The 27,861-nt window shown below is 49.2% G+C and overlaps 1 protein-coding gene and 1 long non-coding RNA gene across 3 annotated transcripts in view; both read left to right on the top strand.

Annotated features, from left to right (window-relative positions):
* The window catches only part of LOC144161916 (uncharacterized), a 40,169-nt gene extending 21,434 nt beyond the window's left edge, over positions 1-18,735 (top strand). The window contains exons 2-3 of the long non-coding RNA XR_013320528.1: positions 3,019-3,100; positions 18,659-18,735. This is a non-coding gene — a long non-coding RNA (uncharacterized LOC144161916). The remainder of the gene's footprint in view (positions 1-3,018; positions 3,101-18,658) is intronic.
* LOC144162553 (receptor-type tyrosine-protein phosphatase kappa-like) overlaps positions 1-27,861 on the top strand; it is a 616,238-nt gene that overhangs the window by 361,430 nt on the left and 226,947 nt on the right. The window lies entirely within an intron of this gene.

The raw sequence follows: 27,861 nt of genomic DNA, 5'->3' as shown, positions 1-27,861 counted from the left end.
CGACAGCTGGACAGCAGTATCTCCCACTGCTCAAGGGAAGGGGACGGGTTCAGAGGCAGAAGGTCGGATTTATTTGTGCAGTCGAATAATATGTGTGTCGGATTTGATGGTTCGGGGCAGAATTTACACGTATCAGAGTACTGTGCAGGAAAGAGTAAATGCATACAGAGGGGTCAGGAAAAGTGCCTCCTTTAATTTGTCTGAGTGTGATTTCTTGGCTCTTCGTCAAATGTGTCACGACTGGGGAAGGTCTGCCTCGTGGTTCGGTAGCATTGGGTGATTTCTTGGTAGGTAAGGAGATGTGCGGAAACAGCGCCGGTCTCAGCGGCTCAATGAATGAGGTCTCGAGCCTATCGATGAGAAAAATTGTTTCCTGTCAATGCAGAGTGGGCGGGAGTCCGCACAATATCAACCCGACGGACAGGCGGATGTTCTTTCATAACTTTGCATGTGCGGGGGCTTGTGAATCGATCAATATAATCTTAGAGGTGGTTTGCGCAAGCTCGAGCGGAATAGCTAATTCTTCAGCGTCCAGGGAGTACGTTTTCCGTGTTGAAGCGGTCGTGATGAGGGCGTTCTTAGAGGTTGCTCCTGCAACCATAGTTTGGTTATCTGGGTAACTGGCCCCATTTGTATGCATTACGTCAGATCGGCTGCTGTAAAGTTTTTCCTGGGCTTTGCTCCGGGCTTCTCTACGACCAGGGTGTATTCCCAGCTACTCGGCGAGCTGGGACTTGCGGTCGAAATGGTGGCGGCAGCAGCTTTGTGTTCTTTTCGCAACCGTTCGAGCTTCTGTTCCGGGAAACGCTCCTTTGATCCCCACTGTTTTTCCTTCACGAGAACGACGCACGCCTGTCTATAAGGAGTTAAAACCTGGAAGGATTCGAGCTTCATTGTAGTGGACAAACATGTCGCTGTCTTTTCCGCCCCGCGTCGTAGGCATCTCACTGATTGTGTAACACAGCAACCGAAACCGAAACCGCTCGGTCATTGAGGACAGCTGACAGCTCGCCTTGAGCCGCGAGACTTCCAGTTTTAAATTTCCCGCCAACACAATGCGCACGTCATCGTTAGCGGCATGAAGACTAGCTGTGCATTCCCGTCCACCTGCTCCCACCCACAACCAGTGCACGCATAAACTGGGAACCAATGATGGGCGCGTACTTAGGCGTGAAATACACGGGCGAAAATGTCACGCGGAAAGCCTTCTATGCTGAAAAAAAATTATGGGCTCTCGTCGGCGTTTAAATCGGGCAAGTTGCTCTGGTAACGCCTGATAAGGGCGCTACCGCCATTATCAGCGCATTGCCCTGCTTGTGAAAGAGGCATCGATGGTGGCCAGGTGAATAATAGTTGTGAATGCGGTGTCGGTGGTGGCAAAGAGGAGCGCCGCACCGGCGCCGAGTAAATCGGCTTCACCGGAATGAAAGCGGGTGGGCTGGTAGACATATACAACTTCGCAGTAAAAATGCCCGTTCTGCGAGCCCGAACTCGACCGAATGCATTGTTTCTTCAAACATGCGTTGGTTTGCAGGAACCAAGGTGGCCTAATTCATGTGAACAGATGTTGCGTTCATAGGCGACGTAGGAGGGCTTAATAAAATAAATAAAAGCAATACAAGGACTGAGAACTGGCACTGACCTTGCATTGCCTGTCATGTGCGCACTCACGAATGGCCCTGTGTCGGCTCTTCTTCGCCACCACTTACACACAGCCATCGCTCGCCTCTTGATACCACTGATCTATACGACAAGCAAACTGATGTGTCTGCTACATGCCGCTGCACTATTTAATTGCTGCCAACAATAGAAAACGAGCGAAATCACATACAGCACAGTCTACGCCGCCAGCGCAGCGGCATTCGGCGCTGCTCGGTGCCCGATCTACGCACGAATTTTGCAATGAGAGATTAGTGCAGTCGCTTTTGTTGTAATGACGGATGATAGTTGAAAGCTCTATATCTCAACGCTTCAGGAAGAGATCTATATCGCAAAGCTTCAGGAAAATATTTAGGAAAACACGTTGGGCTCTAACTGTACTTCTTTTACATAGCCATCGGTGCACCTGAGAGTGGGAAAGCTCCGTCATCGCACCTGCCGTTTCCTGAACGCTGTAAACTAATTTGTGTGCCAATTTAGTTTTTTTTCTGCCAAATGCAGTGCTCGAGAATATATTTGACTCTGGCGGGTGGCTGTAGCCCGGGCCGCAAAAATAAAGCGCGTTGATGAACGTTTGTCAACAATACGAACGCATGGGGAACGCGCAGGCATGTAACAGCTATCCCTGTTTCGCTGCCTGGGAAGCGCAGGAGTTTTATTGCCGACATAGTGAGGCCTAGGGGTTTTATTGTATTTTATTGTAAGTTTTCGTTGTTTACCCTACCGTTCTAACTACCATAAAAAGGATGCGCACTCAATTTCAGCGTAAATATCTCGTTCTGCACGCTTATAATCCCGTTTTAATTTGCAATGAATTTGTCGACCGCAGGCAGGCAACGCGCTGCCCATAATACGTAATGAGTTCAGTGCGTAAAATTAGCTAGGAGGTCACACGGATCATTATCTGTTTTCCTCATTATACAGCCTAATTGAGCGAAGTTTGCGTTGAAATTGGTGTGAGGGATATTCTTACGAGGCAATCTCTCGAATGAACGAAATTTGCATTTTGTCTTCATGACTGCTTTATTGAATGTTTATTTATTTATTTATTTATTTATTTATTTATTTATTCATACTGCCAATCCCATCCCATGAGGAGCACCCTCACTCCCCTAGGCTTCGTTTGGGAGGAAGTCGGATTCATTTACAGTATGCAAGTTGGTCTTTAAACGAGCTAAATGGAAAACGAACGACACAGTACACATACGTATTTTAAAGGAATGTGTAGACGTACTTACGTCACTCAATGAACTTGTTTCCGGCGTCTTTGTATGTGTAACTATCATAACCTGTGTTCTTCGTGAGAGTTGTTCCGTTTTCATTTATTGTATCTAACTCACTGAACATTCTCTTGTCCAGGCGCAAGATGCGTGAGCATCGACTGCAAGGAAACGGGTATATCATTCATGGAGAAACACTGTCGTTATCGCCAGACGTGCACGTAAGTATTATCAAAGACACTCTCGGTGTGTGTGATCTGCAGCTGTGCAAAATCAGTTTGGCACTAGCCGCACTTTACCCACGCATTCAAAAATTAAGCTCATTCTTGCCAATGATATACGACAGTCATTCCTGCGGTGGAGCAAATAAGAAGAATCTCTATCGAATTCGTCGGCCAATAACGGCGCTGCGGATGCGCTGCGCTGCGGAGTTCGACCCTTCTAATCAGCCCTGCCTGTTTAAAGGGACCCTGCAAAACGTTCTTGAATTTTTTTCGTTATCTTAATGCTTGCAGAACGTAGTAAACCCACACATTCAATACATAGATTAGGGGGTCGGAAAGTAGCCCAGTCAAAAAATTACTGCTCAATGCCAATGAGAGAACTTCAAAACTTGCTCAAAAGATTTTTTTGCCTATCCTGGTCATGGCTTTCTTGCAGCGCCTAAATTAAGTCATTAAAGCGATATAGTGGCTATTCACCGGCTTCGTTTCAGTTGTAGCAGAGCATTCGGTAGCCACTTGAAAAAAACCGCCACAGAAGCAAAGCCTAAACGGAAGGCGTATCTGCTGCCACCAGCAAATCCCGCAGTGCCGCACAAGGCTGGCGATTCCTGTCGTTTCGTAGTGCTTCCATACGCAAAGGAGATAGGGAAAGCGCTTATCGGAAGTATTGCAGCGTCCCTTTAACCGAAGCCTTAATTATTAGCTTATCTTTAACGAATGCAAAAGACCAGATGCCGCGGGCTGTCCGAGGCCAACAGCTAGGCTAATGACGTCAGCGTAGTTGGCAATGTAGTTTTCAGTTTTAAGCCGAAAAAGCCAAAAAAAAGAGACACAAAAGTACTTGTAACAACCACTTTTAAACCTAATGTTTTTGTACAAATGTATTTGATGTGTGTCGACCAGGATAAGTTATTTGTGCAAATGATACCGAGGTACTTGTATTCTGAAACTCTTTGAAGATTTATATCAGTGGGCGTGAAGTTTAACGGCGAATGTTTCTTAGTAAACGACATGGACACTGTTTCGAAGAAATTTACGGCCATCTGCCATGTTTTACACCAGGCGCAAAGTATGGAAAATGACGTGTTAATAAGTTTATATTGACACTGCGGGGAAGTGATGCTGTCGTACAGTAGGCAATCGTCAGCAGAAAAATGGATTTTGGAAGTCATGTCATTAGGCAGGGCGTTAACTCTTTCGTTACCGCGGGAAATTGACCAATTTTGAAGGGTCTAACAAAACATTTTTTTGTGCTATACATATTGGTTAGGCACACATTGCAGTGACATACAATGCAGAATATTCCACGCGCTTTCCAACGACACCAGTTTTATTATTGTTTTCCTAAATAATGATTCCTAAAAAAATTATCGAATTCGAAATTTTTGTCCGCGCAATATAGAAAAAATAAAAAAGTAAGTTGTGTATAATAAACCACGTGTAGTAGAAAAAATTTAGAATATACATTTTGTAGGTAGACATTTCAAAAACCCGTCCTAGAAAAAAAATTGAGTTGCGCAGTACAATTTGTCAGATATAAAAGAAAATGTTAGCACTCGTGGTGCCCATGCCATGTGGTGAAGCCCAACCTCTATTTCAAGTTTTGCTATTTTGGATAGTTCTCTAGAAGAAATCTGGTGGTTTGACATTATTAAAGGCCCAAATTAGCCTCCACGTGATGTAAAAACACCTTGTCAATGATTATGACCGGCACAATATTGAAGGCAAGCAAGCGATGTGAAAAAATCCGCTTGGAGTTGAGAACCAAACTCTTTGGTGGATGCTTGTTGACGTTCTGATGATCGCTCATCAGTCAGAACTTTCATTTGCGTTTTATTATCATGTTCTGACTCACTATGGTAGCCCTGCTTGCAGGAATAAGGTACGATGCGCTAGAATCATGCCCAGCAAGCTTTCACCAAGCCGCCGTCGGGCTGTGAAGCGAGTTCAGCACTACGAGCCTACTACATTGCAGCGCCACCTAACAATTTCTAAAAGAAACAAATACAAGGCTGTTGGAGACTTTGTCAGAATAAACAGTACTACTAAGAAGCGACACTAGACTTCCGGAAATACCCTCGTATGAAACCGAAACTGGCCGGTGAACAGCTGGCGGTGTTCAAGGCCAATTGGAAGCGTTCTCCTTGTCTCAACTGATACCCGACGACTTGGTGTTATCGTTTGACTTTCAGCGGAAGCTCTTATCGCAGAAGCAAGGCGTAGATAAAGTGGAAGCGCGAGCGGCATGCTTGTTTTGAGGAGCAGTAGCGGGCAACGGAAGCGCCATTGCAAATGAGCTTGTAGTTGGGTAACTGCGTAGTAGCGCCAAATATGAATTTCGCAAGGCGAAAACGAAACCGAAACTGCTGGAAACTGGTTGAAAATGTCAGGCACACTTGCTAGACATGCGTGGGACCATCAGAAATAAGCTTTGGGAGAATAAAGCTGTCCTTTGTCCGAACCAAAGATCATTAGTGAATAGCTGGGGCCATTTTCAAGTAATTATCACCTCTCAACGCTGTCGGATTACAAAGCTGACCCCATTATTTGGTATTTGACTTGCCAGGAGCCTTTAGACAAAAAAAATATTATGGTAATGCAGCCTAACCACGACCTGAATCCTTTTTTCTCAAGTGCAGCAGCCACGCCCCCTTCGTCAAAAACACGGGTACCGCAGCTCGCAAAAAACGCCGCCAAAAATCTCAATGTTGCCGGAGCGGGAAACTTTAAACTGATTCTAAAACGGCAATGCCTAGACTAATCCCTGGCTGCATTAGGTGTACGAGAAACGACTACAACATGTCGAAATAGGCAATAAAAATCATCGATCACCGGTGATCGATTTGAATAGGCGTGGTAACGAATTAATGTGGAGCCAAAATAGCAGCTGTACAATGACAGAGCCCTGGCAAACTACGGAAGTTACGCTAGGTTTATTAGATTCGGAACCGTTAATTGCTAAAACGTGTGCGCGATCGGAGAGAAAGTTTCATATCCATTTGACCAAAACAGGGCTGTTTAGTGTGGTATTTAGTTTGCATATTATTTTGCTATGGGGCACCGTATCGAAAGCTTTGGAGAAATCTATGAAGATAGCGTCGACCTGCTCCCCGGAATCAAGGGCAGAAGAAATGTCGTGTACAAATTCTCTTAGTTGCGTCACCATGCTAAATCCACTCCTGAATCCATGCCTAAAATTAGACAATATGTTGTGTTGTTCTAGATTCTGCATGATGTTCTTATAAATAATATGGTCCAGTATCCTATATGAATCGGACGTTAATGAGATAGTTATATAGTCGTTACTTATATGTTTCTTAGCGGACTTCAATAACGGTATGAATTTAGCCAATTTCCAAGAGCTAGGCACTATGCCTGTTTCAAGAGATTTTTGAAATATGACGGTATGATAACGGGCAGTCCAAACAGAAAAACGGGCCGAAAACGCAGTGAGAATATCGTCAGGACCTTTAAATTTTTTAGTGTTTAAGTTTAATATTGGCGGTGATCGCGAACACAGGCGGCGCTGCGAAGCACGCCTACGTGACGTCAGCTCAGGGATTCTCGCATTTGTCGTCTGCTTCACTCAGGATCGCTCTCCCTGTTGTTTCTTTGCGCTCGGTCAACGTCTGATGCTTGTCCGCACCAGAATTGGCGTGTGGGTAACTTTTTATCATAAAAATAGGCTTAAAATCGCATACACTAGCTCATGGTGTCAATTAAAGTATAGTTTTGGATACCGCTACGGGAGAAACATTGCCGGTGCCACCCCATTCCTTGCGAAGCCGGTCCTGTGCGGAGCGCGAAGAGTCGGAGCTAGGCGTCAGCTTCTCATGTAAGCATTCGAACAAAAGGAACAGTCAGCTGCTAATAACCGACAACAGCGAAAATGGAAGACCAAAACAAATTCTAGGCCTTCAGGGCTGTCGGTTTTGGCAGAAGGCATCACGATTCCCGGTAGTCATATGTAAGGTAAAACAGCTTTTTAACCTTGCCGAACGCTCGAACGTGTTTTGTCACATCACTACGTTGTCAAGGCATGAAAGTTTGCCGACATGCACTATAGACTGCAAAAACTGTAGGTCGAGTTCCAAATAACCCAGTCTGTATATACGCGCGTGCTGATTCTATAACAGGCATCTAACCAGTATGGAGGTTTATTGAGCAAAACGAGTCACGTCTTCGTTAAATTTATAGTAACACATATATGTTTGTTAAGACCCGGAGGGATATTTCGGAACATTTTGCACAGCCATATCTTCCCGATATTCGGATATGCGTTATAGGAAAACTGCACTCAAGAGGAGGTGGAAGAGTAAGGGGAGGAAGGGAAAACTTTCTTTAACGGGTAAATTGATCTGATTAGTGGCCCGGGTCCTCAGTCCACGACAAGAGAGTAAAAGTAATTTTCTTCAAATCATAGAACGCCATCCCGAGTAGAATAGGATTTGTTCTTTGCGCCTGGGAGGGTTGAAAAGCAATAAAGAGCTACTTGGAATTCTTCTTCGGTTTCGAGTCTTCTAATATATGCAGGTATACTATTTATTACGTTAGTTAGCGAGTATATCATGCCTTCAACACCGTAATCATGTCATCATTGTTCGAGTTGAGAGTCAGTTCGTTATGATAACGATATAATTGCGATAAAAATTCGGAGCACAAAAGCCGCCTTCGAGTACTGTGGACCACGTTGTTTAGGGCGCGATCGCGGTGGCGTAGCACAAACCTTCTCATTGTATTTGCATGTGAATAAACAAAGCACGCTTCGGATATGTACCTTCTGGCACGCAGCCGTAATGAAAGCCAATTTGTGAAGAAGGGAATGTAAATACAAAATAAAGGAAATATCCACACGACCTTTGTGAGGCTCCCAAACATCCCGAAACCTCCTAATAAGAAGTTGGTGACGGCGCAGAAAAATTAATGCATTGGGCAGAAAAAAAAAGCAAGAAACATTATTCCGATACAAGACAACAACGAAAGAAACAAAAGAAAGCCGCTTTATTTCCTGCTGTGCGATGAGCGTGTAGAGGCCGTGTAGAGACTGTTGAGTCCTCATAGGAGCATCTCAAAAATACTGCAGGGAAGCCTACGCATTCTGAATACTTATCGAGAAGCTCTGATCGCTGATCCTCGCGAATAAGCAAGAAAGGACGAGTTACACACGATCTTCTGACCGATACTCTGAAGAAGTTGTTCTCTATCTCTTCGTCTGTTGCAAACTTGTGGGGGATACAGCTTCAAATTATTCAGATGCGTCAGAAGCTGGCGAAATACCTGAGTCGCTAGAGGAGTATAGCAGACGACAGCGGCGCGAATTCCTAAGATGACGTCAGAGCCAGGGGGCGCCACTCAAAGACCTCACCGCCAATTAGGTTCAGAACGCCTTCCTTGCTAATAGAAATATCCGGTATTGATAACGATGGGTTTGCAATACAAAACGAAGGGGTATCTAGGTCGCCGCAAATAAAAAAAGGCTGAGAAAAGCTTCTGAAAGCTTCTCAGATTACCGCTGGATCAATAACTGTTTTATTGTGGATGGAAAATGAAGGTGACGTGGTATCGCGGGGCAGTATTGATGACCAAAACTTGCGTGGGTTACTGGATAATAGGCTGTGGAGTTTACTAGAAAAAAATAGTTCTTAGCAGAGTTCATTTCGCGCCGGCAATCTTCTTTTGCCTCAGCAAATGTGTTATCACTAGAGGTATCACGTGTCTTACCTGTCCTATCCTACGAACACGTCGTGAAACATGCAAGATGTTGCGGTTCATCCAAGGAACATTAGCATTTTTCTTTTTTGTTTTAACGGTAAACATTGTTCCGCTGTAACAAGCGCCCACCTTTTTGCTTGCAAGGCGGCCTATTTACGTCTCCTCTTCCCTTCTTCTCAAGTGCACTTCGGTGGCAACCACGCCTCACAACTGTCGCAGAGGAACACGCTTGAGAGTCTGTCGCAGTCTATCCTTGTTCCTACGACTATGAAGCGTCGAGTATCGCTTTTTTATCAATGCATACGCGCTATCAGGGTACACGTGCTCTGCTGCTTTCGCAATTACCATCCGAAGTTAATCATATAGGTAAGCCTCCAGTAATGAGGTTGTGCCCTCCTATTTTTATCTATGCAATCCTTTTTCCTCGGCGCTATTTCCGTCATGACTCTATTACCATGTCTGAAAGGCTCAGCTATCGTCAAGGTTAACCGTATACATATGCACTTCAGGCGTGAACAGCCCTTGCTATTTTTGTATTGAGCATGCTCAAAATGCTACAGTAGGCCTCCTGTGGTGCGATTGCGCCCTCTTGTTACCGTTGTCGTGGTCCTTCTCTCTTTCACCGCTTTCGTTTTATCTTCAATTTTCCTTTTTCCCCTTAGGGCATTGGTGCGTGCAGACCGAGAGGCATTGCGCTCCCCCTCTCTTTTGGTTCCTTCTTTCCCTTGTACGCTTTATATATTCGCTATTAGTGTAAGCGTCGTTACTTAACTACCGCGGTAATACGCATGCCCAAACTACTCCTAAAGGTATAACACTCGTTTCTAATTCGAAGGACACAACGAATTCACTAAGTCCACGTGTTTTATTGCGTAGGATTCTTTGCCGAGTAGCCCCACAACCAGGAATGAGTAACGCCCTGCATTTCCACAAAAATACAGATATCGCCGAAGTTCCATTTGTAACCGGTATAATAGCGCAAATGCAGATAACTGGTCGCACGAAATTTTGAAACCCTAAAAATAACAAAAATATAAACAAAATCCGGAAAAGGGTAAAAATTATAACGCCCTGCATTTCCACAATAATGCAGATTTTGCTGCAGTTCCATCCGTATTTGTTATTGGCGGTGACATCGTTGATTGGCGCCCCCTGGCTCTGACGTCGGCTTAGGGATTCGCGCCGCTGTCGTCTGCTACACTCCGCTTGTGAGGAGCAACAGTGCCTGGGCTAGAAATCGCCCGCTTCGTTGCTGTAGTGCGTTAAAAAGCGTACTTCTAGCGACTCAGTTATTTTGCCAGCTTCTGACGCATCTGAATAATTTGAAGCTGTATCCCCCACAAGTTTGCAACACAGGAAGAGATAGAGAACAACTTTCTTCAGAGTTTCGGTCAGAAGATCGTGTGTAACTCATCCTTTCTTGCTTATTCGCGAGGATCAGCGATCAGAGGTTCTCGATAAGTATTCAAAATGCGTAGGCTTTCCTGCAGTTTTTTTGAGATGCTCCTATGAAGACTCAACAGTCTAATACTACGTACCAAGCAGCGGCCTCTACACGCTCATCGCACAGCAGGAAATAAGCGGATTTCTTCTGTTTCTTTCGTTGTTGTCTTGTATCGGATTAATGTTTCTTGCTTTTTTTTATGCTCAACGCATTAATTTTTCTGCGCCGTCACCAACTTCTTATTAGGAGGTTTCGGGATGTTTGGGAGCCTCACAGAGGTCGTATGGATATTTCCTACATTTTGTATGGCATACATTCCCTTCTTCACAAATTGGCTTTCATTACGGCTGCGTGCAAGAAGGTGCATATCCGCAGTGTGCTTTGTTTATTCACATGCAAACACAATGAGAAGGTTTGTGCTACGCCACCGCGATGGCGCCCTAAACAACGTGGTCCACAGTACTCGAAGGCGGCTTTTGTGCTCCGAATTTTTATCGCAATTATATCGTTATCATAACGAACTGACTCTCAACTCGAACAATGATGACATGATTACGGTGTTGAAGGCATGATATACTCGCTAACTAACGTAATAAATAGTACACCTGCATATATTGCAAGACTCGAAACCGAAGAAGAATTCCAAGTAGCTCTTTATTGCTTTTGAACCCTTCCAGGCGCGAAGAACAAATCCTATTCTACTCGGGATGGCATTCTATGATTTGAAGAAAATTACTTTTACTCTCTTGTCCTGGACTGAGGACCCGGGCCACTAACCAGATCGATTTACCCGTTAAAGAAAGTTTTCCCTTCCTCCCCTTACTCTTCCACCTCCTCTTGAGTGCAGTTTTCCTATAACGCATATCCGAATATCGGGAAGATATGGCTGTGCAAAATGTTCCGAAATATCCCTCCGGGTCTTAACATGTTACTATTGTTACATGTTACATGTTACTTAACATGTTACTTAACATGTGTTACTATAAATTTAACGAAGACGTGACTCGTTTTGCTCAATAAACCTCCATACTGGTTAGATGCCTGGTATAGAATCAGCACGCGCGTATATACACACTGGGTTATTTGTAACTCAACCTACAGTTTTTGCAGTCTATAGTGCATGTCGGCAAACTTTCATGCCTTGCAACGTAAAGTGATGTGACAAAACGCGTTCGAGCGTTCGGCAAGGTTGCAAAAACTCTTTTACCTTACAGATGATTACCGGGAATCGTGATGCCTTCTGCCAAAGCCGACAGCCCTGAAGGCCTAGAATTTGTTTTTGTCTTCCATTTTCGATGTTGTCGGTTATTAGCCGCTGACTGCTCCTTGAGTTCGAACGCTTACATGAGAAGCTGACGCCTAGCTCCGACTCTTCGCGCTCCGCTCAGGACCGGCTTCGCAAGGAATGGGGTGGCGCCGGCAATGTTTCGTCCGTAGCGGTATCCAAAACTATACTTTAACTGACACCATGAACTAGTGTATGCGATTTTAAGCCCATTATTATGATAAAAAGTTACCCACACGCCAATTCTGGTGCGGACAAGCATCAGGCGTTGACCGAGCGCAAAGAAACAGCAGGGAGAGCGACCCTGAGTGAAGCAGACGGCAAACGCGAGAATCCCTAAGCTGACGTCACGGAGGCGCGCTTCGCAGCGCCGCCTGTGTTCGCGCTCACCGCCAATAATGGCGTAAATAGAGACAAGTGTTCCAACAAAAAATTTTAGAACTAAGAAATAAGAAAAGTAGAAAGAATTACGGAAAATGGCAAACCATATACGCATATAACATTTCCACAATAATGCAGATTTCGCTAAAGTTTCTACCTGTGATCGTCATAAAAGTTGAAACGGAGATAATTGCTCGAACTAAATCTTGAAAAACTAAATAAAGAAGAAAAATATAAAAAAAATACGGGAAACGGCGAACAATCTAAAGCCCCGCATTTCCGTAATAGTGCATATTAAGCGAAAGTCCAGCTTTAGTTGTTATTATAATAGAGTAAATGGAGGTAAATGGTTGAAGAAGAAAATTTTAAGAAAGTAATAAATGACAACAGTATAAAAACAACGCGGAATATGGCAAACCGTATTACGCCCTGCATTTCAACAATATTGCATATTAGGCGAGAGTTTTACCTGTAATCCTTATATTAGCGTAAATGGAGATAATTGGTCGAAGAAAATTTTGAAAAACTAAAAATAATAAGAAGAATATCCGAAATACGGGAAATGGCAAACCGTGAAACGCCCTGCTTTTTCACAATAATGCATATTTCGCGAAAGTTCAACATATAATCGTTATATTAGTGTAAATGGAGATAATTGGTCGGAAGGGATTTAGAAAATTCAAAACTATTGGCTGTAAAAACCTCTAACTCAAGACAAGCGGCATAAGAATGCTGCACATTTGTAAAAACTTCCTTGACTTTCTGCAGAGTGTTTATTAAAGCCAGGACATATTGATGGTGCGAGGGTGCGTGTTGGGGTCGCACTCTGTAGGACTCGGGTTCAAGCCGCAGACGCACTGAATTTTTTTTTCTTCGACTTTCGTCTGTTCGCGCTCTCAGCCATTTTCGGCTCATTACAAAGAAAACCTTGTCCTGATGCTGAATATTTGATTACGGGAGCATTGACAATTTCCGCACAAAATGCTGGAGTGGTATCTGAGGGTGGAGCTATAACCACAACTTTACTGGCGCGGTAACGTGCGTGCTAGTGAGGCTTCAATAAAAAGCACAACTACTTGTTCGTTTTGCATATTTACCATCAAAGCGCATTTTGGAAAACAAACTACCCGATTGGAATAGGTTGTATGGTAGTCCTACAAACACTCAGCTTGCATAGATACAATGCCTCAACCTACTGAGTAGTGTCTTTCCGCGTGAAACGGGGGCGATATAAGGATCAATAATAATCTATTTGTATTTGGGACCTGGAAGAGCGCACCAGAAAGGTTTATAGTATAGTCTTGGTGCAGAGTCTATTACTTGGAGACAAATTCTGCCGAAATTAAGAGAATTGTCTACTACTGCGTGGCATTCTTATGCCACGAGTATTGGGTGCGAGTCCTTTACAACCAAGTTTTTTATTTTTCTAAATCGTGTCCGACCAATTATCTCCATTTGAGCAAGTATAATGATTACCGGTGGAACTTTCGCGAAAGCTGCATTGTTGTGGAAAGGTAGGACGTTACACGGTTTGCTATTTGCCCGTCATTATTTATATTTTGTTTATTTTTAGTTTTAGGAAATTCTGTTGGAGCGAAGATCTCCATTCACGCTATTATAACGATTTCATTAAGAATTTTCGCGAAATCTGCATTATTGTAGAAGTACAGGGCGTTAAACAGTTCGTCATATTCGGAATTTTTAATCATTTACCTATTGTCTTCGCGTTTTAACATTACGTTCTACAAAATATCTTCTTTTACGCTGTTATAACGATTACAGGGGAAACTTTCACTAAATATTCATTATTGTGGAAATGAAGGGCGCTATACGGTTTGCCATTTCTGGTAATTTTTTTATATTTTTCTTATTGTTTTCGTTTGTTCGAATTCCGTTGGACCAATTATCTCCATTTACCCTACTATAATGTTTACGTTGGGAACTTTCCCGAGATCGACATTATTGTGTAAATGCAGGGCGTTGTACGGTTTGTAGTTATCCCTTTCTAAACATTCTTCTTATGTTTTAGCTTATCAATATTTTGTAAGACCAATGAATTTCATTTGCGCTATTATAACGATTGCTTCCGTAACTTTAAAAAAATCTGCATTATTGTGGAAATACAGAGCGTTACATGGTTCGCCATTTTACGCAATTTGTTTTATATTCTTTTCTTTTTGTAGTTTATCAAAATTGTGTTCGAGCAATCATCTCCATTTGCGCTATTCTAACGATTACAGGTAAAACTTTCGCAAAATCTTCTTTATTGTGGGAATGCAGGGCGTTACACGGTTCACCATTTTCCGTAATTTTTAAAGCAACGCTTTCTGCCGCTACCAGCAGACGGTTCCTTCGTAGCGTGCCGGACAAAAAACCCCCAACGCGGCTGCGGAGAGGGAGGGTGGTTTTCACTCCCGGAGCACAGTGTAGATGGCGCGGCGAGTGGTTACCCAGCGTTCCGCGCGCGCTGCTCACTGCGGCGGGTGCGTTGGCGGGACGGCTCTTCCATCTGCTTCAGCGACGGTTGGTTTGGGCCTGTTTTGGCGCCGCTTCACGTTCACTGAGCGTTTCCTTCGCACGGCTCTCTTAACTTGTTCGACAGCACCTCCTGGGTAACCCGCACCTGACTGAATTAAGTGGTAGTACGGCGAAGATACGTTAAGGATTGCTTTCCAGGGCGGGAACACAAAATCTACAAACCCCATACAGACATCTGGCCGCTAGAGAAGTGCTACCATTTGCGCACTGCTTGTGACGAATGGGACTCTGTTTTCTAAATTGGTGAATGCCAATTCGGTTGTGTTTTAATAGGTATTACAAAATGCGAAAGGGGCAACTGGTTTAGATAAATAGCGATTATAAAGTTCCCTCAGCTTTCTCGCAATTCTCAAACATACAAAACTAACTACTTTAAATAGGTATAAATTTGAATTACTAAGCTCACACGCCTTGTTTTTCGCTGTCTACGCTTGTGTCGCGCAATGGTGTAGCCCCAAGCTAGCACGTCGGGATGGCTAGGTTCCACTGTCTTACCCTTCGAAAGACGCTCTTCTTCGTTTTCTTTCTCCCTACTTTCCGGCAGGCTACAGCGGCGACGCCCGCCGCTCTAGCCCGGCCGTGGCCGACGCTGCTGCTGTGTTCCGGAAGCCGCCCTCAAGAATTCCAAGTAACGGCTGGCAGAACTTCTGGTTTCACTCTTTGTTTAGCCACGTGGGTGAATTCAAGTGACGTCGCATGGACAATCGTTGTGGGTGTTGTTTAAAGCTTTGCTTTACAACCACTTTCACAGCGTGAATTGCAACCAATTTTTTTATATTTGCCTTATTTTTCTAGTTTCTCAAAACTTTCTGCCGCCAATTATCTCCTTTTACTCTGAAGTACATAATAAAGGAGAAACCGACCACAAGAGAAAAAAAAACAATGACGTTGCAACACCACGAACGGAAGCCTTGTGCACACAAAAAGCAGAGACAGAAAGCTAAGTGTTTAATCAGGATGAAACACGTGACCCAAATACCTCGCGTAGGCGGGGGGAAGATTGCCTCACAGTGGTTCAGAGTGGTTTTCTTCGTCTGTATCATTATAGATTCAAGGTACAGCGTAGAGGCGACGCCTTCTCGGTGGCGACAACTCGTGCCTTGCCCTAGTCTCTCTCATGGTTAGACGATTGTGCATTTTCCGCGAGGGCATTAGTGGACACTTTTCCTTTCTTTACGTCATTGCCATACTCTTTTAACCGTCTTTCGAAATTTGCATATTATCTATGTACACTTTATCACAGTTCGCGCATGGCACTTCGTACAAAACACCAGGAAATCCTTCTTTTGGTCATCTATCTTTCACTTTCACGGGGGCGTCCTTTAGCTTCTGGGTAGGAACGTAGGCAACATGCATGTCGTACGGGCGCAGGACTCGGGCCAAAGTCTCACTATCCCGGCATGTACAGGATACTGCATGTTTTTGAGCATCTTTGTGAGGCTGCAGAAGCGCGATTGAGCTTCTTTTCCACCGAAGTCACGAAGGAATTCGGGTAGCCGCTTGCAGAGAGGTCAGGACTTACACGTTAGACGTCAGCCATGTGGTCAGCAGCCGTGGAGCAGATAGTGCGGGAACGTCGAGAGCTTGTAGTAAAGTGGCTTATGTTGCGCAGGGATGACCCGGAAGACGTCAGCAAGTAGCTTCTGCCGATCCCTTTGTAGTTTTGACGTCAGCTCTCTGTCAAGGCGAGTATACGTGCCTCCGTCAGAAAGAAACGCGCGCACTTTATCGTCGTAATCGCTCCTGTTCAATATGACAGTCGCGTTGCCTTTATCTGCAGGGAGCACAGCGATGTCCGTAATATCTCGGAGGGTCTTGATGGCTCTGCGTTGATCTGACGTAAGGGTAGATTCCCGAGCACGGGTACGCAGCTTCGAAAGAACACCTATTACCCTTGTGCGGGCTTCATCACAGTGGGATGGTTCCACACGGGTGACAACCCTTTCCACAGCAGAGACCACGTTCTTAGCATCAGATGCGGGGCCAACAATTAAGTTGAGGCCCAAATGCAAGACGTCCAGTTCCGCACGATTCGGCTTGTAGCTGTAAAGATTATGGATCGTGGCATTAGCACTTTCAGTGCGGGTGCTGCTTTAATGACGAGCCATCATTGACTCCAACTTGTGTGTGAGAACTCGCTTTGACGTGACTTCACACTTGCAGTGTAATTAGCGTGTAGCTGCACGCTTGGGAAGTCCACGGCACATTGATGCTCCCGACGGCGACGTGCAAAGAATGCTTCATTCTTCATGGACCTAATCTTCGCTCGGCAGTCAAGGATCATTGCTGGTAGAAGACAACGTTCCGCTTTTTCGACTGCACGAAATCCAGCGTTTGTGGGAACCAGCCTAGGCAGGCGTAGAGAACGGGGGTGAGGCCGTGGGCTTTGCAGGTCAAGTTGAGATCGAGGTGTCCCTGCAACGACGACCGGCGGCAGGTCAAGGAGACGTACTGGCGGACTTCTGTAACGAAAGTCTGGCCGTACGCCCGGCGGAGGTAGATGAAATCGAGGCTTCGACGGACGCCCGTCTGGTCGGGAATGACATTGAAGTACATATTAAAGAAGACGCCGACCACAAGAGAAACTAAAACAATAACGTTTCGGAACCCCGAACGGGAGCCTTGTTCACAAAAAAGCAGACAGAAAGCTAAGAGTTTACGCTGTTATAACGATTACAGGAGAAACACTAACGTTAGTGGCTTATTGTGGAAATGCCACGCGTTATACATTTGGCCTTTTCCGTAATTTTTTTAATTTTATAATTTTTTTAGTTTTTGAAAATTTTGTTGGACCAGTTATCTTTATTTAAGCTATCATTGCGATTACCGGTCGAACTTATGCGATATCTTCATTTTTGTGGCAATGCAGGGCGCTACACGATCCGGGCTGTGGGGGTACTCGGCAAAGATTGCTACGCATTTATAACTAAAACTGAAAGAAAGATAGAATAAATCTTTATTTGTCCTGCCCCGAGAAAGGAGCCCCTAATCCGTGAGGCCTAACCTCCGAATGATCGTCTTCGCTCAGGTCGCGAGGTCGCCAGTGAAGCCCTCGACTGGTCGGGGGATAGTTTGGGGCAGCGGGGGTGAGGGGGGAGGGAGGGGAATGTGGGGTGCGTTGGCTTGCCCAGTCTATAAGTTATAGGTTGACAGTCTGAGGTCAGTAAGCGCAGATGGGGGGTTGTTGGGTGGAGAAAATAAGGTGGAGTCGGGTGGGATGCAGGACGGTGTTCCTCTGAAGTCGCACCAAGTTGTGGCGTCCTCCCGGGAGAGCCGCCAGGGTACGGGTTGGAGGCTACACCGAGTTTCTCGAAAGTGGTGGGCGAGCATCTCTCCGTAATCAGGAAGTAGATTAGAAAATGTAATGTGGGTCACGCGACGCCGGAAGTCATCAAACACGAGAATGAAGAGTAATCTTTTTTTGAACGAATAAGTAGTTACTTTTGGACCGATGACGATGCGAGTTCTCGGTCTAGATGTCGCTGGGCGGTCGCTGCCTAACGGGCACTGTCCGCATGCTGAAGCTGGTCGACAGGGTCCGGGCTGGCTAGCATGCCTTTCTACTGGTCATGTCTGGGAGTTATTGAGTGAGGGGTGTGGGACCACTCCCAGCTCGTGTAACAGACTGTGCAGTGTTCTGGGAAGAGTTTGCAGTTGCCGAAGCAGGAGGTGTGTTAGATGGCAGAGAGGAAGGTTCCGTTTGTATATGTCCGTTGGAAGCAGGCGGTAAATTGGGTTTTATTCTGTCAAGTTGTCGCGGAGCGGTAGTAAACTGCAGCGTTCCAGGAGACAGTGTTCGAGTATATCTTTCTACGTTCTAGCTCTGGGGTGGTCTTCAGATAGTGATAGCACCTCCGGGTCCATTGATTATAGAGGTCATGGGGTGTTAGAGATCGACTATTATAGGATGCGGAGGACTGTGCTACGCGGTTGCTGGTGTACCACCGACAGGCAGCTTGAGAGTCGCTGACAATGGGGACAGAGTCTTGCGCAGTAGTAGCTGCGAGAGTTATTGCGAATTCCTATACGGCTGACGAATCTTCGGTAGAGAGATTTGCGGAGGCTTGTTCGCTTTCTTGGTGATTAAAGGTTGTGACCATGATGCGTGGTTAGGTGTGGTAGTTGGCTGCGTCAACGTAGCGAGTATTTTTGGTGCTCTCCTGAAGTGTCTCACGGAGGTTTCTTCTTTTTGCAGTGGCAGTGTGAATTGCACGTCGTCGTGCTTGACGGACTCCCAAGCTCGTGTCTTCGGAACAGTTACTTACTCGCTGGTAAGAATTTTTCTACATTTCCATTGTGCAATATAGCTGCGAAATCTGTGAGACCAGTGTAAATGTCTTTTTTACTAATGGACTACCAGCAGGCGAAGCAAATTGCGTAGAGCCGTGAGCAAACGTTGTGCATCAATTGCTGCAAATTGTGAACTAATTCTTGAAATGTTACTTCGCCCTTAACGCTCTTGCAGCATTATTTGCGAGCTAGATGTAAATTAGGTGATTAGTCATGCGCAAACCATAGAAATAGGCACCTCCGCGGCCATGACTAAGAGAAACTGCCTGAAATAGCAGTGCTGGAGTTTTGGCCGTGAATATAAAAACAGAACAAGGCTTCTAACGTATTGAATATTTCACATAGTTCAGTAACCATCAATTTTCAGATCTTGAAAAAGAACACTCTTCCTCGTCAAGAAAACGCACTCAGGTACAGGCACGGACTGCCTGCAGTGGTCTTGAGGTCCCTTGTAACAGCGTCAATAGCATTTTCGTGTAGTTGTGGGGTGAACGTTGTGGGCCTGCTCTCTACGGCATGCCCAGGAATGAGGCACACTGCGGTTGCGTGAAAGAACTCTTTACTCACATCCTCCAACGCTGTCGACCGTCCGGGCATACACACACACACACCATCATCACACTTCGCGTCCCGAGTCCCGAGTTCGAGTCCCCGCGTGCGGTTCTTCTCCCCCACCCGCTCCTTCGCCTCGCTGCCCGCTGCCTGTCGTGTCCGCCAGCGCCATCTCTCGGGGCCCGACGTCCCCAGGTCCCGCGGCAGCAAAGTGTCCGCGGGGGAGTCTTGGAGGCCATGCGTGGCCGGTGGGTGACCGGCGGCGGAGAGCGCCCGAGGAGAGAGCTCGTGGCGAGGGGCGCCGAAGCGCTCCCCACATCTCTCCCCCCCTCAAGCCTCGCCCGCCGTCCCCAGAAGCAGCTGGTCGGCGGTCTCCTCCGACAGGTCCATCTCGTCGGCGTCCTCCGGCGTCAGGCTGGGCGACTCGAGCGCGTGCCCCGGGCCGGCGTCAGTGGCCGCCCCCGGAGGGGCCGCAAACGGCTGCCAGGCCGCCCCGCTGTGTACCAGCAGGCTCCTGGGGGCCGGGTCCGGTGCCCCGATGGGTGGGGCGACGAGCGCGGGCCTGCCACCCGCCAGCCCCTGGTTCGCCGCACACTCCAAGGGCTCCCCGGACACCAGGCCGCGTGCGACGGCCGTGAGCAGGTCGGGGCGGGTGGCCATCAACACCCGCACGGCCGCCTCCTCGAGCCCGGCGGTTAGCCCGGACGGCGCCGACCAGCGAAGGCCGGCCGCGCCGGCAGCTGCGGCCCGCGCCGCCCTCTGGTTCCTCGCCGTCCGCTCCAGGTGCAGGGCGCCGATCCGGTGGGCGTCCCAGCTGACGACGAGGGTGCCGCAGGTGCCGCACAGCGCCCTCCGCTCGTCCTCGGAGAACGCCGGCGGCGGCTCGTCGTCCCGCTCCGCCAGCGTCAAGCCGCGGAACGGTGGCGGCACCCCCTCCGGGTCGTCCCCGCGCTCGGGCCGGGCCTGGTCCCTCCAACGCGACCGCGCGCAGTAAGAGACTGCCGCGCCGTCCGCGACCCCCGTCCAGGTGGCCGCGCTCCGCAGCTTCTTCGTTCCGGGGGGGTCGACGACGCTGGGCCCGCCGCCGTGGCCCGGGCACCCCTGACCACCCCCCCGGCCATTAGGTCTGACGCTGCCGGGCGGAGTCCGCGGCCGCTCCCCCCCTTGTTGGGCCTGGTTGCCGTTGCCGGCGGGGGGCCCCCGCCGACGCTTGCTGGGGTTTGAACCCGGAGGGGGGTTGGGACCCCGCCGAGTGTTATTTTTTCTGCCACCGTGGTTCCTGCAACGAACGGAGGTGTTACGCGCAGGCGCGAGCTCTTACCTCGGCCTGAAATCGTAGCGATGGATGTGAGCCCTATCGCCGATCCTTCTGACAGTCGGAGGGGGACTCCCCCTTTCATCATCGCCAGTGCGAACATGATAGGCCTTCAGATCGCTAACGTGCACAGGACCCACCAGCTCGTCGCTTTCAAGCGACTGCATCTCATACGTGAGCAGAGTCGTCTGCGCCGTAATTCTGTATGGCCCTTGCCATTTGTGTGCGAGCGCTGCACTGAAACCGCGTGCAGCGTTGCTGAGTGGGTGCGTTCTCCTTAGCACTAGATCACCGATGTTGTACACAAGGTGACGACGGCCTTTGTTATACTGCTCGGCTTGCTCCATGCGCGCCACGTCGAGATTCTCCCGAGCCGTGCGTTGCGCTGCCAAAAGGCGTTCCCGGAGCCTAGCCGCGTACTGCGACAGAGAAGGGGCGTTACCCGCCGCCGGTACTGCAGTGCATTTTCCATTGGAAAAGCGATCTCTCTACCGAAGTTTAGGTAACCTGGTGTCAAACCCGTTGACCTATTTACGGTAGTCCTAGTCGCGAAAGCCAGCTCAGGCAAACGCGCGTCCCAGTCCTTATGCTCCTTGGTTGTCGCAACCAGCATGCACTTCAGGTTCCTGTTCACCCTCTCAGTGATGTTGCTCTGAGCATGATAAGGACTCGTTTTCCTGTGCCGAATGTGCAGCGCTCGACAACAGTCTGAAAAGACTTTGCTTGTGAAATACGAAGCATTGTCAGTGATCAGGTCGGAGGGGAAGCCGAAACGAGTGAATGTCTCCACCAGCTTCTCTACGAACCGCTCCGACGCTAGCTTTCTAAGGGGAAACAACTCCACCCACTTAGAAAAGTGGTCCGTTATAACCAGAATGAACTGGTTTCCTCGCGCGGATCTTGGGAGGGGTCCCATTACGTCACACGCTACAATCTGCCACGGGTAGCTGCTTTCCACTGGCTTCATGAAACCCACAGGTTTCCCAGCGCGCGGCTTCGCTACCTGGCAAAGAGGGCAAGCGCGGGAATAGCTCAGCACGTCTCTCCTCATGCCTGGCCAGGTCGCGACACGGCATAACTTGTCGTAAGTCTTACTGCCGCTGCCATGTCCTGCCAGCGCTGAGTCGTGAAAGTACCGCATGAACCGTTTCCGCAACTTCCTCGGGACCACGACTCGAAAGGGGGATGAAACCGCCTCTTCGTCGTCCAGTTGGGGAAAGTAGCGAAGTAATAAGCCATCGTCGCCCAGCAGATACGCGTCAAACCCCTCAGCGTTACCGGTGCAAGCTACGCCTCCCGCTAGCCTTTTCAGCACCCGCTGGCACAGACCGTCTGCTTTCTGGGCCTCAATGAGCTCTTCCTTACTCACTACCTCCCCCCAAGACAGATTCCTTTCTGCCTCTGTTCTCGGGGGGCGAGAAAGCGCCGCTGCGAGATGCCGCTCCGCTTTCCCTTTGCGGCCGGCTTCGACTCCTCCGTCCGGCCCTTTCCTCCCCCTCTCGGGGTGGCCCGCGCCGCCCATGAAACCACTGCACTCGGCGCGCGCGCTTCCGCCACCCCCTTCCGATAAGGGGGGCAAACTTTCCGCCAACACTCGGCGCTGATCATCGGATCCTGAAAAAGATGCGACGATCGCTTCTACATCAGTACTCCTCTTTCCTGACGCCTCTCCCTGGCCTTCCGCAGCGCAGTAGAGTCTATTTGCCCCGTGCGGTTGTAAACCGTGCATCGGCGCGTTCGCGAAAGGAAAGAAAGGGGGTTACGGCCCGTACTGGTAGCCGTTCCTCCCCATGTCGAGCACAACACCCTCCCTCGAGAGGAAATCTCTGCCCAGTATGACTGGAACAGACAAACCAGGCAAGCAAACAAAACGCTGTCTGCGCTTTCTGCCATCAAAAGCGAGCGTGAGTCTCACAGCTCCGTCTGCTTTTGCCGAACCCGCTGCTAAGCTCAAGGGTGTCTCGGCGGGCCTGACCCGGATTCTTCTTTTCCGGCAGGCTTCGAAGATTTCGTCCCCGATGAGAGAAACCGTCGAGCCCGTGTCGACCAGTGCAAAAAGTTCGCGACCGACTAATTGCACTCGCATGAACGGGGCCACCGAGGATGGGTCCCCGTGTGCCCTACATGCGGAGGGGGCCAGTTGCCCATCGGCGCCAGCGCCGGGGTGCTCTGGGGGCTCCCTCGCGCCCCCTCTGTCTGGCCCCCTCTTCTCGCTTCCCGCCGGCGACGACGAGCCACCGTCCTTCACCGTCGCCGGCGATCCGAGTTTCCCTGCGTGCTACGCATTTTCTCGGGGCATTGACGGGAGAAGTGGCGAGGCTTGCGACAAAACCAGCACAAGCGGGCTGCTTCGTCCTGCCTCCCTCTTCCTTCGCCTGCGTTGCTTCCGACCGAGGAGTTATCGTCTCCCCCTCCCGTCCAGGCGCAACCCGGTTCGAGCGATTCCTCGGGTCTCGGCGGCAACCTGTAGTGAAGCTCGGCGAGTAAATCCGCCTGAATTACTCGCGCTTCTTGTGCGAGGGCCTCCAAGTTGCGAAAACTCCGGCCTCGCAGGTACGGTCTGAAACGCGGGTGGCATTGCCTGCACACGCGCGCTACTTTGACCGCGTCGGCTGCCTCGGGGTCGGCCCGTTCGTACAGCTCCTGCATTGCCCGCACGTACTCGAGGAGACTCTCCTCAGGGTGCTGCGTGCGAAGGGCAAGCTCGTCCCTCATACGGTGTTCGTAATCGGGTGGCAGGAATTCAGCGCGGAAGCGCTCCTTAAAATCTGCCATCGACTCGAAAGCCGGTTGGCAGCGCCTCCAACGCGCAGCGCTTCCTACCAGTGCCACGGGCAGGACCTGCCTCAGCACGTCATCATCCGATGCGCCTACCACAGTCTGATACGAATCCAGTTGCTGCAGGTATTCGCAAACGGATTTCACGTCTCCGTAGCCGGAATAGGAGGGAACCTCGATATTCAAACGCAGCTTCGAGACCGGCACTACAGGACCCGCGGTGGGAGCCGCTGGCGCCGAACCGAGCATTCGGGTCATCTCCGCGAACATCCCGGTCATCTGCCTCATCATTGAGGCGAGATCTGCGGGCTGCAACTGACCAGCAGCCTCCTGCGCAGCGGCCGCTGAGTCTCCCCCCGAGCCCTGCGGCTCCTCCTTCTCTCCCGTCTCTCTCCTTGTGGTAGGAGCCATTTCCAGCGAACTACCCAACAAAAAGCTGGCTCAACCACGCCAAACTGTAGACGCGAAATACAGAGGAAGCCGCGCTAACTACATACGCAACGCGACAAACACACTCCACACACAAATCTATAATGGAAGCAAAAAACGAACGTCAAGACAATACATTCGACCAACGGGGCTGAACTACAGCCACATTAAAATACAAAAAAAAACTACAGTAGGGGCACGTCAAAATACACAAATGACTAATATCCCTACAAACGCTAAATACACTCGCAATGTAACCACTCAGGCCGTTACCCAAACAACAGAGAAAAAAAACGCAAGAAAAACTTCAGGCGTCTACAGCCATCGTAAAACCTAAGCAAACTAAAACACTGGCCTCAAAACTAATTTACAAACATGCATCTACACGGCTCAAAGCCCTGTTCTCCCACTGCCAAAATGGCGCTTCCTTCCCGGAACAAAGGAATGCCGTCCCAAACCGCAGTGGGCCCCTTCCCGGCAGCCGCAGAGAGCAAATGTCCACGGGTGGGCTTGACATCAGCCCCACGTTCGGGCGCCAGATGTGGGCCTGCTCTCTACGGCATGCCCAGGAATGAGGCACACTGCGGTTGCGTGAAAGAACTCTTTACTCACATCCTCCAACGCTGTCGACCGTCCGGGCATACACACACACACACCATCATCACACTTCGCGTCCCGAGTCCCGAGTTCGAGTCCCCGCGCGCGGTTCTTCTCCCCCACCCGCTCCTTCGCCTCGCTGCCCGCTGCCTGTCGTGTCCGCCAGCGCCATCTCTCGGGGCCCGACGTCCCCAGGTCCCGCGGCAGCAAAGTGTCCGCGGGGGAGTCTTGGAGGCCATGCGTGGCCGGTGGGTGACCGGCGGCGGAGAGCGCCCGAGGAGAGAGCTCGTGGCGAGGGGCGCCGAAGCGCTCCCCACAACGTACACAGAAGACTTGCACACTTCATCAACTTTGTGAACGAAGAAAACCCGCAGTTCTGAATGTCGTGGCAATGCCGGGATCACGCGAAAACTGCGACATATCCTGCTCATCAGCAAGGCCTCTGGGGATTAGGATGCGGCAAAATATGCGCCTTCCCTCTCACGCTACAAGGTATGCGGAAGAGAGTAATCGCTTAGGCAACTTCTAGAGTTGCAGCCTACGAATAAATAAAAGAACGTGACGCACGGGCAGTGCTCGAAATGCTACTACAGTGAAACCTCGTTCTAACAACATTGAACGAGATTTGTAATCATTTCGTTATAACCACTAGTTTGTTATAGCCAATGTCCATTTAAGCAAACAATTTGCATGCGAGAGGGTTTATTCGCCACCGAAACTCACAGCAGCCCGCGAAAATAACAGCAAAGAATCGTTAATTTATTCACGCAAACGGCTTATCCACGATCATTCGACAGCACACGAGCATGAGGCTCACTTCGAAGTGAAAATGCCGTGATAGGTTTTTGACGCCTCTCCTCTAGGCGAATCATGGCTTTTTCGGCAGACCCCGCGATTTTGAGTCCGTCTTCGCCGTCATCGGGAGCGCAAAAAAGCGGCGCAGCAGGCCTGCGCCGCTGCAGGAGTGGCGGATGTTCCTGCAGAGTGGCTGCAGGAACATCCAGACACCCTACCGGGAGTCCGGGATCCGCCTACCCTCGCGTGTGTTGCCTGGCGCTTGCACCTGGATTTTTATTGATTATGGGTGTTTAAAGCGCCGATGCTACGCAGGTGATTACGCATGCCTTAGTGGAGGGCTCCAGAATATATTTGACCACCTGGGAATCTTTGGCATGCCCCGAAATTTCGAACACACGGGTGTTTTCGCTTTTCGACTTCATCGGAAAAGCTGCCACCTTGGCCCTGTTTCAGCTAGCTGTAGTTGGCGGCCCCTCGCTACACCGAGTTGTGAATAAGGGCATCCGTAATGCGACACAAAGCGTCGCGCGCTATAAGGCATTGACCTCACGGGTACGAAAATGGTCCGTAAAACTTGTTGTAAAAAAATGTTCGTCATAACCACTGCAAGGACACTTTAGCTTCATTAAAATGTAGTCTTAAATACATGAGCGTCTGTGGGACTTTCAAGGGTATTAGGAGGGCTTTGTTATATCCATTAGTTCGTTAAATCCCATTTCCCTATTACGAGGCTTTGCTGTCTTAGCATGAAAGAGACGCGAGTCTCCCAGTTCTAGGGACGAGTTCCGTAGGCCATTTTTTTCACTTCAACGGCAATGGTTCATGTGCGGCACGTACGACCAACGTGACTGTCCATACGGTTATTAAGGGAGCGCGCATTGACGGCGGCACTGAAGGAAGCTGCGCGTTTTGTAAACACGTTCGGCACAGGCTAAACGGGCTTAATGTATAATCTAGCAGTAGCCTCCAGCACGCGAAGCAGTCATCGACCGTTTGTAGATGCACCTAGTATATAGTGCCGTTGAAATTGCGCATGCGCATATTGTCACGTGTGTTAAAAGAGAGTATGCCCTCTTGTTGGGGATACGTAACGATGATCAACGGCGACGAAGAACAAACAAAATCACCGTCTTCGGATCGCGCACACTGGTGTCTCGATCTCGCTGCTAGAGCTCATTTAGGCTAGAGCCCTTCACCGCTGCTCTTGGTTTTTCAGTATCATTGAACTATAAGGCCCCCACCCACCATCCGGAGCACGTATTTTCTTTACGCTACCCTGGTGAAGGTGCCCAGGTGCAGCACCACCTGATGCCCAAGACCCCTCCTGGCTGCCCGGTACGGCCACCTTTAGTTGACACCCCGGTTCATCGGACTAGCCACCGCTAACTCGGCCTGTCTCCTGAGTACGGTCCCCTTACTTGCGACGCACCAAGACGCCAAGTGCTTTAACCCTAAGGAATGGAGCAAACAGTTGCCTCTCAGGTAACATTTCATCAGCCATGCACTCCTACTGCTTTCCGTGGTGACATGTTTGAAGACTTAGAGGACTGGCGGGAGCAGTTTGAGCGCGTCACGTCGTTTAACCAGTGAGATCATATACCAAAAGTTAGGAATGTGTGCTAATCGCTTGACGGCAGTGCAAGGACCTGGTACGAGAACTGAGAGGCCAGCTTGGCGTCGTGGGAGAAATTTCACCAGAAGCTTCAGGAAACGTTTCCAAGCAAATAACGTCGAGATTACGTGCAGCGCCTTCTGGAACCCTGAATTCAAAATCCCAACAAAACTGTCGCGACGTTGGGGGAGGACATTACTCGACTATTTCGGAGACCCGAACCCGATATATCCGAGCCGAAGGAGCTGCGACACCTAATTCACGGTGTAATAGAACAGCTGTTCACTGGCCTGGTACGAAATTCCCCTCGTACTGTGAAGAATTTTATCAAGGAGGCGACAGCCATCGAACGAGCAGTGCAGGAGTAATGCGTACTGACCACTACCGAGCCGGGGGCGTGCACACCCCTGCAACCATAGCTTGGGGCTCGTTCTGTTGAACTTACGAACTGGTCTGCAGGCCGGGGGTTGTGACAAACCCTTGTAACCTAATGTCATAGGGGCCAGAGCGTGGAAGTACGGTAATTCCACGAGACCTCCTCAAGGAATCGTTGAGGCCGCACAATCCCTGCCTAGGGAGCGTGCAAAACGGCCGCCACTGCGGAGGTTCCTGGTACAACTGGAATGAGGTCCTACGCGGAGGTCGGGCGGTCGGATGTCGGCCCGGCACTTGGTGATGCGATTGAAGCAGGAAAGCGGATCGAGATCGATCAACTATGACGTTCTTTGGCTGGGGGAAAATGGCGAACCCCTGTAATCCAGCGTGGGAGGAGGCCGGGGAGTCAAGTTGCGAAAGTAGCAAGTGCCGCAAGCGTACAGTCGTTGCATTGGGAATACCGAGTAAATTCGGGAAACCGTTGCAGGCCGGGGGACTGGCGACCCTTGTAACCGCAAGCTTTGGCGTAGCCAGCGACCTGATCGCTATAAGTCGGGGGGAGTGACATACCCCTGCAACCAAATGTCATGGGGCCAGATGTTGTACAGTCCGTATGAGGCCGGGGAGGGGTCGCGCCCCCCTGTAACCTTGC

This window comes from Haemaphysalis longicornis, unplaced genomic scaffold, assembly GCF_048455015.1.
Source record: "Haemaphysalis longicornis isolate Haplotype H1 unplaced genomic scaffold, Haemaphysalis longicornis Haplotype H1 scaffold_12, whole genome shotgun sequence".
Lineage (NCBI taxonomy): Eukaryota > Metazoa > Arthropoda > Arachnida > Ixodida > Ixodidae > Haemaphysalis > Haemaphysalis longicornis.
This window is presented reverse-complemented; position numbering and strand designations above follow the sequence as displayed.